At 36.7% G+C, this 18,856-nt stretch overlaps 1 protein-coding gene across 6 annotated transcripts in view; it reads left to right on the top strand.

Annotated features, from left to right (window-relative positions):
• KLF12 (KLF transcription factor 12) overlaps window positions 1–18,856 on the top strand; it is a 460,616-nt gene that overhangs the window by 222,613 nt on the left and 219,147 nt on the right. The gene's annotated exons all lie outside the window — the stretch shown is intronic.

Raw genomic sequence — 18,856 nt, 5'->3', positions numbered from 1 at the left:
AGTCCTCGTTGGATAATTCTTTTACTAGCATCCTTTCTTATTTTCTAGTTTTGATTGTTAAATAGCTCTCTAAATGTTGTCTTTGTATTGGGTAAAGAGCTTGAGTCTCAATGAGTTTGGATTATATCTAGCTTGCATCACAGAGTCTTAAATTCTTGGAGTTTATTTTTTATCAAGTATAAAAATGGGCCTAAAATAGTTCTGTATAAAAAAAAGTCTTGTATAGTACTGGGGGATGAGGTGAGAAATGTGCCTTAAGTTAGTAGGCATTTATGTAGTTCATCTACATCATGGACTGGAGGATTGAATTTTCTAGTAGCAATTTAAGAGAGAGAACAGTAGAAATAGTTGTAGACATTTCAGTGGTGGGACTTCAAGGTAGAAATATTGCCATGGAAACAAAGATTTGAGTAGGGGTAAGAAGAGGAGTTACAAAAGGAGGAATATTTGGGGAAAAAAAGAAAAAATATATTTTAAGTTTTATTTATAATTGTGTTTGCCAAGTCTGTGTTCACTTTTGAGCTGGTTCCTTGGTCCTTTTCACTCTGTTTTGTGAGTGTGAGCAGGAAAATACATCTCTCTCTTTCTCTGTATGTAGAGATATGTGTGTGTGTATATGGTGTGTGTGTGTGTGTAAATGTATGTGTATATGTATGTGTGTGTATATGTTTGTATATATGTGTATGTGTGTATATAACCAGACTAAGCATTTAAAGACTACCCCTTAGCTAGACTAAGTTTTTAACTAGATTAAGCATTTAATGACCTAAAGGTCAGGAATTATTATTATTATTATTTTCATTTCTCACTGTGTCTTTACACTGGAAAAGCCCAACAAATATTGTTTGGTTAGTATTTTTTACTCAGTTTGATTTTTTAAATGCCTTCTGAGTATCTATTATGTACAAGACATTGGCCTACATGCTGTGGGATCACCAAATACGTAACCTGTAATCTCCGATACAAAGAGTTTACACTCAAAGCAGGATACTTGTAGCAGGAATAAAAATATTAGCTAGTGTTTGTTTATTGCTTGTTTGCCAGATTTGGCACTTTGTATGTTTAATTCTTCTGACAAACTTAAGGTTAACTATTACTATCTTTCTCTTCCTTGAAGAAACTGAGTCTTCAGAATGATCCATCAGTCAGGGTGATAACTACAAATAAATGGTGGAGTCCAACTTGGTACATAGTATAAACTAAAAGCTGGGCTCTTAAATATACTTCTATGTTGCCATCATATATGTATGTCATAAGCAGTATGGGAGTGTACAAAAACATAGGTAGTTAAAAATAATAGATTTCTGAGCATAGGGTGATTATATCTGATGTACAAGGTGTAGAAGGGCTCCAAGGTGGTGACCACTGATCTAGGCATTGGAAAGGTTAGTATAATTATGAGAGGAATCATTCTAGGCAAAGGGGGTAGTACGAAGAAAGGTGTTGAGATTTATTAGTATAATAAGTGCCTGTCTCGTAGTACAAATGCTATGTATTGAGTATTTTATAGCATTTATAAACTAATCATTTTTGTAGCAGATAAAATGGGCACTAAGAAAATGGAATGCTTCCTTTTAAGGCAGGGCCAATCAGACACTTGGTATATAATCCATGCTGAACCTTGGATAGTCAATTTTTGGTGATGCTCGTCCAAATTTGGACAATAGCTACAAAGTTTAATTTAAAGAGATGGCCATTCTGTGACCTAGTTGAGCACAAGAGTGGCCTATGGAATATCAGTGTGCGTGTGCCTACCTTCAAAATAACTGCTGACACCATTTACTGTTTTGAATATGTTTTTTATCTGTTAACTGGGGACAGATGAAGTTAACAAATAAAGACAATTATATCATTGCAGGAACTCAAAGTCAGTCCTTGCACTTACAGTGTAGAAGATGCAGACATCCCAATTCCTCATCTCCCATTTGATTGTTAAATATTAATATATTAATTTATGTGACTATAGTCTGTCACTAAACTTCTACCTTCTCACTCCATATATCAAAGCTAAATGATCATACTTAAGCCCTCACTGCAGAGTAACTTACAGACTCTGGCTAATTCATCATAACATTTATCAGATGGTTCTTACTTAAATATTATGATTGCTGTTTTATAGGCAGAGAATAGGAGGCAAAGACATTGACAGTGTTTATTTATATTGGCTATATAAAGCATTGTACCGAAAGTGCTACATTCAACATAATGACATTAATTTCATTCACAGGTTTTTACTTTTTAGGATTCTGGGGTGTTATAGGGTAGATACTTGCAGAAGAAATAACCTCTGTGACTCCTCTGCTATAGTGAGGCAGAGATATTTACTAGATGTTTGATATCTCTGGTTCTTGTGGTCTATCCCAGTTCTGGAATTCAGTAAAGCTGTATCTTTTAATTAGTTGTTATTTCTATGAATAGCTATTCAAAGTGTCAGCCATTTTGTAAAATTATTAACACTTTAAAGCCGCACGCACGCACGCGCGTGCATGTGTGTGTGTGTAAGTAGTAGCTCCTCCCCAAGTTAGAGTACTGTTTATTTGCCTGTTTCATACAGGATTTATGCTTTTCAATTATGAAAGCTGAATTATTCCAGTCCTCTAAAAATCTATGCAAGATCAATAAGAACAGAACAGATAAAATTATAAAACTCCATGTTTTCGGCATAAGAGGAAGACAGAGAACAGTACAAATTTCAGATTATCCGTAAGTAGAAGGTACACAGTAACTTCCGGAAAAGAGATTTCTCAAGTTTCTTTCTCAAGTCTTTGTGGAGAGCTGAGTTTTTAGAAAAATTGCATGGAAAAGAGAAGATATAATTGAGCTAAAATCTATCACCAAGAGAGAAAGTCAATCCTAAATTCAAAAATACTGAAAAAGAGGCCTGGGTATATCAGATCAGCGGCTGCAGGGAAACGGTATAACACCTGTGTGTGGGGCTGAGGCAGGCAGGCAGGCAGTCTTGGAAAGGCAACACTTCTACAGAAGTGAGGCTGTGGGAGGCTGAATAGTGACCTCTAAAGATATCCATGTCCTAATCTCTGGAACCTGTGCATGTTACCTTATCATCTGCAAAAGAATTTTTGCAGATGCAATTATGTTGAGGATTTTGAGATAGAGAAATTATCCTGAATTATCTGGGTGGGCCCTAAGTGAAATCCCAAGGGCCTTTGTAAGAGGGAAGCAGGGAAAGATTTGACTACAGAAGAGAAGACAGCGTGAGGATGGAACAGAAATTGGAGTGACGCAGACAGGAGCCAAGGAATACTAGCAGCCACTAGAAGCTGGGAGAGGCTAAGAATGGATTTTCACCTGGAGCCTACAGAGGGAGCCAGCCCTGCAGATGCCTCCCTGCTAGCCCCAGAAGACTTATTTTGGACTGCAGGCTTCCAGAATTAAAATAGGATAAGTTTCTGTTGTTTTAAGCCATTCCATTTGTGGTAATTCGTTATATAAGCATTAGGAAACTAATACAGAGTGTAAAATGGGAAACTTACTTTTGGGAATTCTTCAGTGAAAGCAAAAACAAGCAAAAGGGGAAATGTAGGATCCTTAAAGGAAAAAAAAAGGTGAAAACATAAATGGAAAATACATAGTTCCCCTGCCCATCACCCCCCACCCAGACCATTTACTGAAGAAACTACATTTTTGCTAATGTAACAGATGAGAGCTCTCTTGAAGAAGAAGAGACTGTACTAGAATAGCCCTGTGTCCTGTCTCCTGCATTTTTGCCTGTTGAAGAATGAATGCGGGGAAGAGGGTCCTTCACAGATGCATTCTCCTACCTTGTTTAAATTTGCTTCACCCGTGTGACTCGCACTGACTATCCAAAGCCAGCCAGAGAATTTGGCTTTTTCTGTAACTTTATAGATGTTTGTTTCTTAATGAAGAAAAAAGTTACTTGGCTCTCTCCACATCTATTTGAGTGCCTGCTATGTGTACTATTCTCAGAACAGTCAAGGTAGGAGTTAGTGAAAATGTCTCACTTTGGTGAAATTCTTGGGGCTGTAATATGCACAACCACCCCCTGCTCATGAAGGCCTGCAGCAGGCATAGGGTCCCAGGGGACGGGTGGGTTGGTCTTCTCATGTCTGCCCAGACTCACAGCAGAGTGAACCACATAGGGAGAGTGGGTCTGTTAGAGGTGGCAAACCCGGGTGCCAGAGAAGGACCTGGAAAAGGAAATTCAGGGGATCAGGAGCAGATATCAGAAATAAGTCAGAAAATGGGGTTTAAGGTAGGTCAGAGCAGAGTGGTTTGGGGTATAGGCTGGGAAGGCAGAGGTGCCGGGGAACATTTATTGATATTGGCAGGAACAAACCAGTCAGCTTAAAGACTCAGAGCTAGGCTGGCCAGAGACAAGCAAAGATTAAAAATAAATCTGTTTAATTCATGGATATGCAGTATAAATGATTTCTTATAAAACAGTTGACTGTGCTCCTCCTTTTTTAAAAAAAAGACTTTTTCTTTTAATAGAAAAATGTTTATAAAACTGTTCCAGATGCAATTATGTTTGTATCACCATGTTTAGAAATTTGGCATATGCTACTTGTACAGTTTTAAAAGTGTTATACTTAAAATAATAACAGCTGAAATAAAAATATAATTAAGGTGATATTTATACAAAAAAGTGCTTTCTAAAAATAAAAATCTTTTTATTTTAAAGGTATTAAAAGGTTTCTGTCTTTTTGCTAAGTTTAAATTTGTCATTTTGGTCATTGCCAGCATAAAAGCTTCATTTTATTTATTAGCCCATCCAGTCCAGTTCTCCCTTTCTCACTATGCAAGAGGAGCAGTATACTCTGGGAGTAACAGGACTAAGGACTCTCTTGGTCATTGTATTTGTAGGAAGGAAACCGTTTTCTTATTCATGCTTAGATCCACTGAATGCTCCCCTTGCCACACACCATCAGGGTGGACAATCAAGCTGAATGAAATGTGCACTGTGATTTACAGTTGATGGTTAAAATTATGGCACACCTGAGGCCTAACCTTTGTTCCTGTAGCTGGGCTGTGGCTCCCAAGTGCTGCACCAGCTGGTTTTTGCTAAATTTACAAGTGGAAGGATTTTCTCCAAGGAAGGAAATCCTAACATGACTTGCTGACTACCAAACTGATGACTTAAGTGACGTGTAAAGAGAGGCGAGACTAGACTATGGGAAGAAGAAAGTATGTGAAAATGCAAAACAAAAGTAGTTTATGCAACAAATACTGTGTGCCTGATACTGAGTTCAGTCCTGAGGGTACAGTGGTGAGAAACAGAAACACTGTGCCTCAGGAGCTCACAGTCTAGTGGGGAAGACAGACGTGTGTCGGAGAAATGTGTGCCCTGCTTGGGGAAAACAGCTCAGCACAGCACTCAGCTTGGCCAGAAATAGGGAAGGTTTCTTGGAGAAGCTAACACATGAGATAAATTATGAAAGATAACAACATGGAGAAGTAGGGGAAGGATATGAGACAGAGAGAGAGAGAGAGAGAAGCCAGAGGCGGAAGCCTAAAGCTTCATGCTGCAAGTGAGGGGAGAAGAAGGAGCTTGACATCGTAGAAGGAATGTAAAACCTGAAGAAGAGATCAAAAGTTAAGTTTTTGCTTAAAGAGTTAACAAAGAACTATGGTGTGTGAATTGTTCTATGTATAAGCTTCTTAAGAGCTGCCTTAACAAATGACCACAAAAGTGGTGTCTTAAAGGAACAGAAATTTATTCTTTCACAGTTCTGAAGGCTAGAAGTCTACAATTATCATGTCAACAGGGCTATGCGCTCTCTGAAACCTGTAGGAGAGAAGCTTCCATGCCTCTTGTAGCTTCTGGTGTTCGCCAGCAATTCTTGGTGTTCCTTAGTTTGTAGATGTGTCACTCCAATCTCTGTCTCTGCTTCTCCTTGTGTGTCTCTAGGTCTTTCTTCTCCTGTTCTTGTAAGGACACCTGTCTTATGGGATTCAGGGCCCACCATCTTCCAGTATGACCTCATCTTAACTAATTACCTTTGCAATGACCTTATTCCAAATAAGATCACATTCAGAGGTACTGAGGGTTAGGACTTCAACATATTATTTTGGAGAACATAATTCAACCAAAAACGGTATCCACAAAAGAGTGTTTAAGTTTATATTTTTCCCTGGGAGTTGCTTAAAGGAAGGCCACGCAGTGGGAACCCACACTTGTGGGCTGATAAACTGTGGTGATTTTTTTAATGGCCTGTTGAAGAAGAAAAGGCAAACTTGAACATAATGAACTGAGAAAAAGAACACTAAATATTTATAGTTCTGGTAGCCCTCATTAAATAAACAATGGGCAGCATTTTTCTGAGAAGCTGTGTGGAAGCTATTTTAGAAACTACCTTTTGGGAGTTATTGTGGAGGAGAAGTCAGTAGTTAAACCATCAGCAATGTCCTTATTGCAACAAAACAAAAAAAGCAAGCCCTGGACACATCCTATCCTAAATCATTGTATCTTATAGAAACATAAAAGGAACAGAAACACAAGCTAATGGCAGAGTCTCTGGCCTATGTGACAGAGTTTTATTGAAAAGGTTATGTGGTATTTGCTCTGGAATAAAGACATAGAATGAAGGCACAAAGACAAAATCCATTTCCATGATTCAGAACATAAAGAATGCAACTTTTAGTTTGTACTGTCTTATTATCTAAATATTTTTTTATTTCTATAACTTCTGATGTAGTGTTTATTACATTCTAGGTATACTTCAAAAATCTGTAATTCTTCAATTAGAATAGGCAAATAAATACTCTCCAGTTCCTAGAAATTCACTGCATATACATTAATTCAAGAACGTTTCTGTGAACTTCTATACCACTGTTCTGTTTCTCTGTCCTGACTGTAGGAATTATCTGGCTATTAGTCTGTTAATCTACAGAGTATATGGGCAGTATTGAAGCCATGAATTTTATTAAATAGCATCTTCAAAGATTATCCTGCATATTCACTAAATTTATATTGTTAGACTCAGGTCTTTCTTTGTTTGTCATTTTATATTGATTTTCTGAACCAAAGTTGAAATAGCTTTCTAATGAAACTTTTAAATTTTATTAGCCATGAAGTTTGAATAAATATTTTCATTAATCTAACACCGTACCTTATCCTCCTGCCTCTTATTAACCATTTATTTTTGTTCATTTATTTAAAAATTTTTATTAATATTTTTGACAAATAATTGTATACATTTATGGGGCACAGTGAGATGTCCTGATATGCACACAGTATGGAATAACTAAGTCAAACTAATATATCAATCATCTAGCTTAACTTTTTTCATGGTAAAAATTTGATATTTAATCTCTTAGTCTGTTTTTTGTTGCTTATTTATAAAGAAAAGGAATTTATGTATTACAGTTTTGGAGGCTGAGAAGTCCAAGGTAAGGGGCCACATCTGTTGAGGGCTTTCTTGCTGGTGGGGACTCTCTGCAGAGTTCTCAGGTGACATAGAGCATTACATGGAGAAGGGGCTGAGTGTGCTAGTTCATGTCTCTCTTCCTCTTCTAATGCAGCTACAGTTTCACTTCCATGATAACCCATTAATCTAATAACTCATTAATTATTCAATTAATCTATGAGTGGATTAACCCATTCTACTTCATAAAGCCCTTACCTCTCAATACAGACACATTGGGCATTAAATTTCGACACGAGTTTTGGACGGGACAGATATTCAAACCATAGCACCCCTAGTTATTTGGTAATATATACAGTGCATTATTATTAATGATAGCCTGTTGTGCCATAGATCTCAAAACCTATTCATCTTATCTAAAACTTTGTATCCTATAACTCAACCATTCTTTCTCTCCTACCCCTCTTAACTATTTATCTTATAAAGTTTTTTTATTTAAGGGTCAAAAGTTTGAATTCATTGCTATATAGTTCAGAATTTCCACTACATAAAAATGTTGTGGCTAAGATTCAAGTTGCTTTAATAAAGACAAATTGCAGAACAATCTGTAGTTTAAGATTATTATACAGTGTTACATTTATGACTTGATTACAAAATTTTGCCAAATATATTTAGGCATTTGAGTACTAGAACACATGAGCTCTGAAAGGATTAAGCCTGCTTTTAGTTCTATCAAATATTATCCCTTCAAAATAGGGCAAAAATGTGGCTTTCAAACACTACAGAATTTTTAAATGGTCAATTCCAAACTTTTTTTGGGGAAAATAATATTAAATAGATTGTGTTAATTTGGAGCAAACATGAATATTTCCAAAAAACAAAACCTGCTCAGAAGGTGGGCCGGGGGAGGAGACAGTACAAACGATACAAATGAAGAAACAAAAGGCTTGGAATTTATTACCAGCTATGCATTTAACTTGCTGTAATCTCTATGAGCTCCTGCTTATCGATTTATCAGTGAGACTAATAATTCTGTTCTACTCACATTGCTGAGCAATTAAATGTGTCCAAAGAAATAACGTTTGAAAGCATAAAATTAGAAAATGTATAAATTATATAGAAATGTGCAAGTACAGGGTGGTTATATACAAAATAACCAAATTGAGAGGATTCTTGGAATAGCAGATCAAGAAAAACCAAAGAATTGGAAGAAGTTTCCCTTAAGCTATTTGAACGAAATGGATAAGTGTGGACTGAATGAAGTAACACCAAGAAGATTAATAGATATTTAAATGAGCCTATTAAAAATTTTGTTTTTAAACAGACATAAGTCGTGTTTGGGGCCTAGTGGATGCCTGGTATATGTAAATTGATAGATAGCTGGCTGGATATCACAGTTATTAAAATTCCCTTGACTTTGTGCTGGAAATGCTACATCTATCCTGTGAGGGCAATATACTTTACTTTGAAAATGAGCAATCTGTTTAGGTATATGTGGCCAGGATGGTGAGGGATTTGAAAATCATCCCATATTAAGCATCACTGAAATAATAGAAAGCATTTAGTCCACAGAGGAACAGGCATATATGTGAAGAGACAACAGATTTTCAGATTTTTGAAAGATTGTTGTTGATGTTGTATGTTCATCATGTGTACTTCAGGAGGCAGAGTTAGCACAAACTTTGGAAGTTATATGGAGGCAAAACTGGAATATATGAGGAAGCAAAAACGTATTGACTAGTCGAGTTGTTTGAAAAATGAGGTCCTCTTTATGACCAGTGCTTTATACTCGGCCACTGGTAGTACAGAAACAGAACCTAGTTGAAGACCTTGCAAATTTTACTTTGGATACCTTGGGCTAGGAGGGTTAGAAGGTGATCTTTTAGGTGCACCTTCGAAAGATTTTATAATTCTCTGAAAGATCTTATGTATAAATCTTGCATCTGTTGATCAGCAGGCATGTATTGTTGTCCATTTTCTCCTGTACCATGAGCACTACTGGAGAAGGGCAGTCTCTGTATGATCTTTATACTCCGGCCATTGCCACAATGCCAACTGTACAGTACATAACTGCACCTGGTGTTGGCATTCATTGATTTGTTCATTCATTAAATATTTTATTGTGCTTCTAGCAGGTACTGGGTACTGTTTTAGGGAGTAGGGTTAAAGTAGACAATAATGAACTTACTTCTTTGAGGAGTGGGGCAGATAGCATAGAGATCAACAACTAAATATATATCAATGGTGAGTGCTGTAAAGAGAAATGAAAACCGGCTGGGCGCGGTAGCTCACGCCTGTAATCTCAGCACTTTGGGAGGCTTAGGTGGGCAGATCACCTGAGATCAGGAGTTCAAGACCAGCCTGACTGATATGGTGAAGCCACATCTCTACAAAAATACAAATATTAACCGGGCATGATGCTGGGTGCCTGTAATCCCAGCTCCTCGGAAGGCTGAGGTGGGAGAATCGCTTGAATCCAGGAGACGGAGGTTGCAGTGAGCCAAGATCATGCCATTACACTCCAGCCTGGGCAACAGAATGAGACTCTCTGTCTCAAAAAAAAAAAAAAAAGAAAATGAAAACATTTAGGGGGGTTAAAGATTAATCAGAAAGGTTAATTTTTTTGTTTGTTTGTTTGTTTGTTTTGAGAAAGAGTCTCACTCTGTCACCCAGGCTGGAGTGCAGTGGTTCAGCCTCGGCTCACTGCAACCTCCGTCTCCTGGGTTTAAGCGATTCTCCCACCTCAGCCTCCCGAGTAGCTTGGACTACAGGCATGCACCACCATGCCTGGCTAATTTTTTGTATTTTTAGTAGAAACAGGGTTTCACCGTGTTAGCCGGGATGGTCTTGATCTCCTGACCTCACGATCCACCCGCCTCGACCTCCCAAAGTGCTGGAATTACAGGCCTGAGTCACTGCGCCTGGCTAGAAGGGTTAATAAGATGCTCAGGCCTTTCCAATAGGTAGACATTGAACTGAGACCTGAAGGATGCATTAGACTAAGCCAGGCAGATAATCTAGACTATTCTTCTTCCAGACAAGTGGGCAGGCAGTACAAAGGCCTGAAGGAGGAGTGTGTTTCTGTGTTTGAGGAATAATAAAGAGGCATTGTGTCTGAGGCAGAAAAGCCAGGGGAAGAGATTTGGGAGATGATGTGGCCGGAGAGGTTGGTGTTTGCTAGAAGAAAGGCCGACGCGTTGTAATGACTTAGGCTTTCACTGTGAGGGGAAGCCTTGAATGCAGAGATCATGTTCAGAGGGGAGAACAGAGTTGTGGAGTGACAAGTGAAGTATCATTTAAAATGAGCCCTGGACTGATGGTGTGGAACCAGATGCTAGAATGATCTGCGCCATCTAACACCTGGATGGCCTTCTTCAAGTTACTTAACCACTCTGGGTCTTGATTGATTTTGAATTTGGGGACTGAAATATTAATAGGTGGCTTATAAGGATCTTTCATGTTTTTTGAATTTCTCGATTAAATATCATTATCATTTTGTGTTAAGCTTAGAATACTGAGAGCTGAGTAGAGAGGACAAATAAATGTTGGAATTAGGAAAGTGACACGAAGGAAATTGGTCTCAGCTGGGTTTTAAAAGTAGGCAGAATTTAGATCAGTAGAGCAAAGAGGATAGGATAGTCCAAATGTGGAGAATGCTATGTGAATGGAGACACAATATGTATTGAACGTGAGGAACCACAAAGAGGTCAGCTTGGTGAGGGTGGAAGGGGACTTCTGGAGGAACCGTAGTTAAACATAAGACATTAACAGATTATTGACCAACAGGCAGGGGAGGTTAATATGCTCCAATGAACAAAGAGCCATCAAATATTTTAGAGTGGGGACTAACAGGTTGATGTTGCTAAGAAAATAATGTGGACTTTGCATTTAGTGATGAATCTTTTCACAACCATATCTTTGATAAACACAATTTGGGTTATACTGGTAGGGATAAGTAGTGGAAAATCTCTTAAAAGAAATGTGCCTCTACTGCCCCCTTACCACAATAGAACAGATGAGCCCTAATCAGAGCTGGTAACTGGAATGGTAATTGCTCTGAGGACCAATGTATGTAAACATCACTATTTGAATACCTAGATTTGGGCAAGCAGTAAGGAGGAAAGTTCCGAACCTGAGATACCCAGATTAAAGTAGGACCTTTTGAGATGGACTAAACTGTTTTCAAGTCAGTAGCACCCTGACTTTCAGAAGAAGCAGGCAGAAATCCCCTCTCTGGCATCCACATTGTAGGTTTCTAGGATTTTAACAGACTAAGATGAGGCAGGTCACAATCATTTTTCACCAACTTGAGGAGGTAGGACATTATATGTGAGAATTAGGCAAAGCAATGAAACTGAGAATTTAAACACTTAGGGAGTTACAGATACTGGAGTTATTAAACATAGAAGATAGAGTGGCTGTATGTTCTTATTTAAATAAATAAAAGATGAACCACAAAAGTGAACAAGTAATGAAAAACTGTTGACAATAATCAGAAAGATCTGAACAGGAACCACATGGAACCTCTAAAAATGGGAAATGTTGTAGAAATAAAAAAATGGAATAGATTAAGAGGCAGATGAGTCACAGCTAAAGAGAATTAGTAAACTGGAAAATATATGCAAGAATTACCCAGAAGGTAACACACAAAGGAAAATGGAAATGTAAAAAGATGGAGAGATTGTATTAACAGACTTCCCACAGAAGAAAAAATGGAGAGTCAGTATTTGAAAACATATTGGCTAAGAATTTTATAAATTAATAAAACATGCAAATTCCAAGATTTAGGTTGTACAAAGTATCCCAAGTAGGGCAAACAAAAATATGAATATTAGAGTGTCTGTCAAAAAATCAATTTTAGTTTTTTTTTCCCTTTAGAGCATTTGGGGGACTAAAAAATTTAGTTGGTGACATCAGCTAAGAGTTGGTCACCATCATTGTGGTAAGAGATGACTTGGATGAATGATATAGGAGTAATGATGAAAAGGCAATCAATACACATATTAAACCAAACTCCAGTGTAATTAAATGAATGATCTGATATTAGGGAAAAGAAAAAGATCAAACAGCCGTTTTCGTTCTTGCTTTTTATGATTACAACACAGGCATGGAGAAAAGTTGGGAAGGTGAAGTAAACTAATTTGGGGAAAAGATATATGTTTGGTTTTAGATAGGTTAATTAAGTTTGGGAGAATAACAGCATTTTGAAATGAAAATTTCAAGTAGAGAAGCCATCCTCATGAACATTTAAAAACTTCTGATGGATGTTTCATGTGAAAAAATGTATTGCACATTAACAAAATTTTGTTTTATTATATATCAGAGTTAAAAATAAAGGATTATTTTCAGTGCAGTATTTCACCATGTTATCTGCTTTTATGTGTGTATTGCAATGATATAAGGGGAGCAATACAGTACAAATTCAGATTACTGAAGTTGCTAAATTAATTCAAGTTAGTAAAGTAATTGGGAATTAAATTTCTGGAATTGATTTTTTTTTAAACGTAAATTAACAATGGCAAGAGTACAAGTACTAATGTTCATGGCGATTCTTGGACTTAGGTTGAGATATGTTGGTTTCACTCTGAATTGTGTATTTGTAAAGTTATTGTACTATTACCTGCCTGGGTTATTAATTTAGCAGTGATTATCCATGATGATATCATATTTCAACAGAGCCTCATGAACATAAAAAAGGTTAGCTCTGCCTCAGATTTTAGCAGGTCAGGAAAGATTAAAAGTCTTTTACCTACACAAGTAAAACAATAATTTGAAAGTCAGAGGTGACTGAATAACAGAGAAGCAATGGTAAACTGCAGGTTGAATTTGAGTAATGAATAGGTCCTTCTAAAGGGGAAATATCATCTTGAATAGAATACCTCTAAAATTATATTTAATTTTTTGGCTTATAATGTTGCATGAGATTAAGTATATGTTAAAAACAGGCTTTGAACCTTTGTGTAATAAGTCTTTATACAGCCATCAAAACAAAACAAACATGCAAATTAAATAGAATCAACACTTCAGAAAGCTATAAAATTGAAATTGCCATGACATCTGTTTTAGATGATGATTTTTTTTGTTGTTGTTGTTGCTTAGTATAAGTTGCTGTCAACCACTGACTGTTAAGGCACAGGATTTTTTTAGTTTGACAAGCCTGGTATTCTGAGATAAGTGTATTCTTGCTACTTTCCTCTGTTTGAATTACTAGGAAACCACCATTATGGCTCCCAGTGCTGTCATTTGGCCTTTCTGAACTACACGCATCGCTGTGAAGTCTGCCTCTGTCACTTTCCTGCTAAACCAACCCTGGGAGTTAAAGTTGTAACTTAACATGTTGCTCGTACAACAGTAATAAACTGAGACATTGAAATCACATGATAGTCTAGTAATAAAATGATCCAGAATATAGTTATGCTAATTTTAAAGATTATCACTTAAATGAATGACAAATTTTCCTAGAGATAGCTAACATTTCTGATAATACATTTCTTGGCCTTTTTGGACCCAAATTTTATGGTGAGCTGATGGAGGCAAAGTTAAATGAACTGAGTTAGTTAAAAAAAAAAAAAAAAAAAAAAAAAAAAAAACCACAACACACATATGAGAAACTGTCTTTCCATCTGTTGGTGAAGTAGGTAAATAAGAAATAGCACATTATTCTCTCTTCTCCCTTGAAAATTGCATTTACAATAGATTAAAAAGACACAGAACTTAAAAGATTTTTGGGCCATACTTGTTACATAAATCAACCTATATATCCCAGAAAACAAATTTGTTGCACTTGTGTCGGGTAGTGGATTTTCTTAGGGGATCCTTAATAGCTATAATTAACAGGTAAAGCCTTTAAATGTGACTTTTTAAAATCTGAAAGTTACGGTTGAGATAATTTTGATTGCCTGTTTCTGAGCTGTTCTATCTCCATTGCTAACTTTGCCTTCCAGATGTTTGCCTGAAGGTTGTTGATTGCCCATGTTGTATTTGTCATTAAAAATATCTGATTATGGTCATCCTTGATGCCAATTGCTGTCATATGTTCACTAGTGCAGCGGTCACCACCTTTTTTGGCACCAGGGGCCAGTTTTAGGGAAGAAATTTTTCCAAGAATGGACCAAAGGTGTGGGAGTGGAAGATGGTTTTAGGATGAAACTGCTCCGCCTCAGGTCATCGTAAGGATCATGCAACCTACATCCCTCACAAGCACAGTTACAATAGGGCTCCTGCTCCTATGAGAATCCATTGCCACAGCTGAGCTGGCAGGGGGTGGAGCTCAGGCAGAAAGGCTCACTGGCCCACTACTCACCTCTTGCTGTGCGATGAGGTTCCTAACAGGCCATAGGCCACTGGGGACCCCTGCACTAGTGTATCTTTAGCTTGATTCTGTTGTAGATTGAGTTCCAGAGCAGTGGAAGATTGTGATACTTCTAGGGCATGAACCTTCCCACACACCCAGTTGTTAAAATTTAGTCTATCTACCTTTTGAGAATTGTATGACTTGATTTGTGAATAAACGTTTACCAGTAATTATACAATTCTATTCTTGAATTTCACTTTAGGTACAAATACTACTAAATTTCATGGTAAAATGAATATCTTGAAAAGATAGCCAGGCTTTTGTCCTTTTAGTTTATTTCCAAATATTATATCAAATTTATCATTCCCTTTTATTTCCCTTGTACTGTTCTACTTACAGCCTTATGTGTTTGTGGAATGCCATAATTAATAAGACTTTAGACTCTGTGGTTAATTTTAGTGTTTATTGCCCATCTCTTCATGTGAAGATCACTTCATCACTATCACAGCATGTTCTAGCACACACAAATGCCACACAGACAACAGACCTTTAAAAAAACCAGCATTGCCTTAAAAAATTAATGTATCAATTAGACATCAACCAAGTGAGAAGGTGTCTTCTTTTGGATCATATTACATGAAAACTTCCGTTAACCCAGATGACAAAATATAATGTCTTGATTTGTGGGCCAACATTTTTGTCAAAATAATTATAAAGATAATTTATCAGTGCCATATACAGGAGAACTGATCTGAATAAACCAGCTGTGTCCTATTAGATAAACTAATGGAGAATATACAGATGGATGTCTTAGCAGTTCTCCAAAAGAAATGGCATTAACCAAACAACTCAGGGTCGTGTTGCTGGGCAGAATTTTTTTTAGGTTTCTCCTTGTGTTAAACTTTCAGCAAACCTAGTTACAATCATCTTATTGAAAGTAACACGGAACTTTAAATCATTGCATTGAAAGTCACCTCAGTGAGTTACCTCATTGAAAGTGAAGTGGGGTATTTAGTGCTTATGCAGTTAGGAATTATCTTTGAAAATTAAAAGAATAGAAGGAACATTAAAGATTGGTGATTTAATGGCGAATTATTACTGTGTGCTGAGAAAGTCTGTCTGAAGAACGCTTTAGAATGTTATGTGTAAGTGTGACCATTCTGCTAAATAAAGTAACACCTAAAGTCATTCCGTAATGCAGTTCTGGAAAGAGCTATTGAATAAGAATCATTTTCACTTCCTGGCATCCCAGTAAGCACGTCTGTGAACTTGGTTAAGTCACTTAATCTTCCTAAGCTTGGTATCCGTTCCTATAAAAGTGGAAATGATATTCTAATGCCACTTCCTCCTGTGATGGTTTTTAAAAAATAATTGAGATAACCTATGTCAAAAGGCCAATTACAATGTCTGGCATTTTTTAATCAAACAAATTAGATATGTAAAATGACTGAGAAATATAATGCCTGCCTCAAAATAGTTGAGCATTAAAAAATTTTTTATGCTCTCCTGTACGGTTTCTGAATCTCTTACCCTTCTAAAACTGTTCTCCAGTCTTTCTGTCGTTACTTAATCTCTGACACACCATAAGCATTTTGGGATAATAAAAGTCCAAGTAATTACACTTTTGTTCTTTTCCTTTTTAAATTATCCTTTATACATGTTAAGATTTTCTGTTTAAATGGCCTTTAAAATCAGCACATTAAACTATAAGCATTATAGATGTATCAGTTCTATTTTGTACCTATAGTCTCAAACTCTATAGTATTTCCACTGAAAGTATTTATGGCTATGTAAAATGAATTTGTAGTTTTAAGCCATTCGTATGCTTCAGGGAAGTTCATCTGATTCTTGTAAAATGTTTATGATAATCATAAAACAGGATTACAGTCCCCTAGACTGCTACCCTCAATTAATGACTCTCAAATTACTATTCATGTTTGGGTTGATATAATGAGATTTATTTTCCTGTTTTATAACTGTGGATGATACCTTTATTTTAGAAAGCCCCTGATTCCTGGAGCTCAGAATGAAGAGAAGGAACATAGAGAATTCTTTGCTGATCTTTATTGCTTTGCTGCATTAGGGAAGTTTTCAGTTGAGCCAAGGGAGCAGGAACCTAGTAGTCAGGGACTGCTGTCACCAGGAAGATTTGTGTGCTCCATTTTGGGGAGTTTTTTTTTAGAACTAAGGACCACAATCATTTATAACCATCAGGACAGAGTGAGCAATCCTATAATTTGGGCTAATATATACCTCCAACCTAGCCCAACACACATACACACACATCCTTAATAGGAGGCTAATGTAAAGATAATGTTTAGTGCTGAGGACAAGATGGACTGAAGATATTTCTATGGCAATAAAAAGGCCCCTCCAGACATCTGTGTTCTAAAGTTGATGCTGTTTATTAGAGGCTGCCTGTTCTACAGACTGTAATTATCATTAGGTAGAAAAAGGTTGTTGAATGTGGGTGGACTGCTTGGCTGAAGCTTTCTGACTGATTTGTTTAGCCCAGCTTTGAAGTAAATTTCAAAGGAATATTAAGAACCTGACATTGTGCTACTTGTCTCCATAGGTGAAGTCGTAGCTAATTATGGGATGTTTGCTGAATGTGGATGAAATTTTTGAACAAACAACATAAACAGCAACACAAAAACACAATGAAGAGTGACCCATGTATGTTAAATGATTTTAGTGTATATGCACTGACTGTTTACAGAGATCTATTTCTCTTAAAGAAAAGGACACTCGTATCAAATCAGTCTTTAAATTAAGTTGCCCTGGAAGTGGTTTCCAAAGGCTAATAGACTGTGATTCAGAATTTATCTTCTGGTTTTAAAACTAGAACTCAGAACTTTCAAGATTTTTCTTGGTCTAAAATTTAAAGCAGATGGGTCCATAAAAATGTAACCTTGATTAAAATGTGTGTGAAGTATTTTTTTTTCCTCCATTTATAATCATGAGCAATACATCTAGTGAGCCAATACAATGTTATTGTTAAAGGAAAAACACGTAGACAATTTGACTAATTTTGGCAGCAGAATGAGTTCACTTTCTTTCAAGAATGCAATTTCAATTGTGGTGTTGGAGAAACCAATTATTTTACTATGCATGATTTTTTTTTTCAATGAGAAAATACAGGAGTTTTCACAGTTATTCTGTGTACTTTATGGGATTTTTCGTGAGAAGTAATGAAATTGCATATTTGGAAACCATGTAATCATTCCATAATACGTAGAGTCCTGAATAAATGAATTTCACTGATGTTTAAAATTATGCTACAATGTACTGAAAAAAATGTATTAAAAATTCAGGATGTATTCTCATGTTTTATAGACACCTGTTTTGATGGTTATTGTGACTAGCAATTAATAAATTTAAAGAGAAGTAGTTTGCAACAAAATGATTTTGTATGTTGAGTATTATGAAATGGCTTAAATGAATTTTCTCTTTAACATGTGGAGGTCTAATCAGATACCAACCCTCATCTACTCTGGCATCTACTCTGTCTTCCTTGGATAATTTAATTTTCATGTATGCTAAATCCCTTATGATGACTGGATCTCAAGTCAGTTTATTGAATAACTTGAACTTGCTAAAATATTAATGTAAACATGAAGTGATTTTATACTTTTCATGAGTCTGATAGGTTTCTCTTCCTTTTCTTTATTGACATCTCAAGTATTTCCTGTAACTTACTAGTGACTTTTGGTTAACAAAAAACTTTCAGTTTAGTTTCACTCTTCAGGTTTGCATTAGGGCTCTCTAAAGAATCAAAACCAATAGGATATATATATTTATTTTATTTATTTATATATGAGGAGACTTTATTAGGGGATTTGACTCATGTGATGATGGAGGCTGTGAAGTCTCATAGTAGGCTGTCTGCAAGCTGGAGAACCGGGGAAGTTAATGGGATAACTCTCAGTCCAAGGCCAAAAGCCAAGAACCAGGGAATGTGGGGGTTTGGGGTACAAGTTCCAAAGGCCAGAGAACCTGGAGTGCTGATGTCTGGGAGCAAGAGAAGAGTGTCCCAGTTTCAGAAGACAGAGCAAATTTACCTTTCCTCTTCCTTTTGGTTCTGGCTGGGCCCTCAGCTGATTGGATGGCGCCTGCCCACATTGGATAACTGCGAATCTTCCTTCTCAGTTCACTGATTCAAATGTCAGTCTTTCATGGAAATACCCCGGTAGTTATACCCAGAAAAATGTTTTTA

Source organism: Chlorocebus sabaeus, chromosome 3 (genome assembly GCF_047675955.1).
Source record: "Chlorocebus sabaeus isolate Y175 chromosome 3, mChlSab1.0.hap1, whole genome shotgun sequence".
NCBI lineage: Eukaryota > Metazoa > Chordata > Mammalia > Primates > Cercopithecidae > Chlorocebus > Chlorocebus sabaeus.
This window is presented reverse-complemented; position numbering and strand designations above follow the sequence as displayed.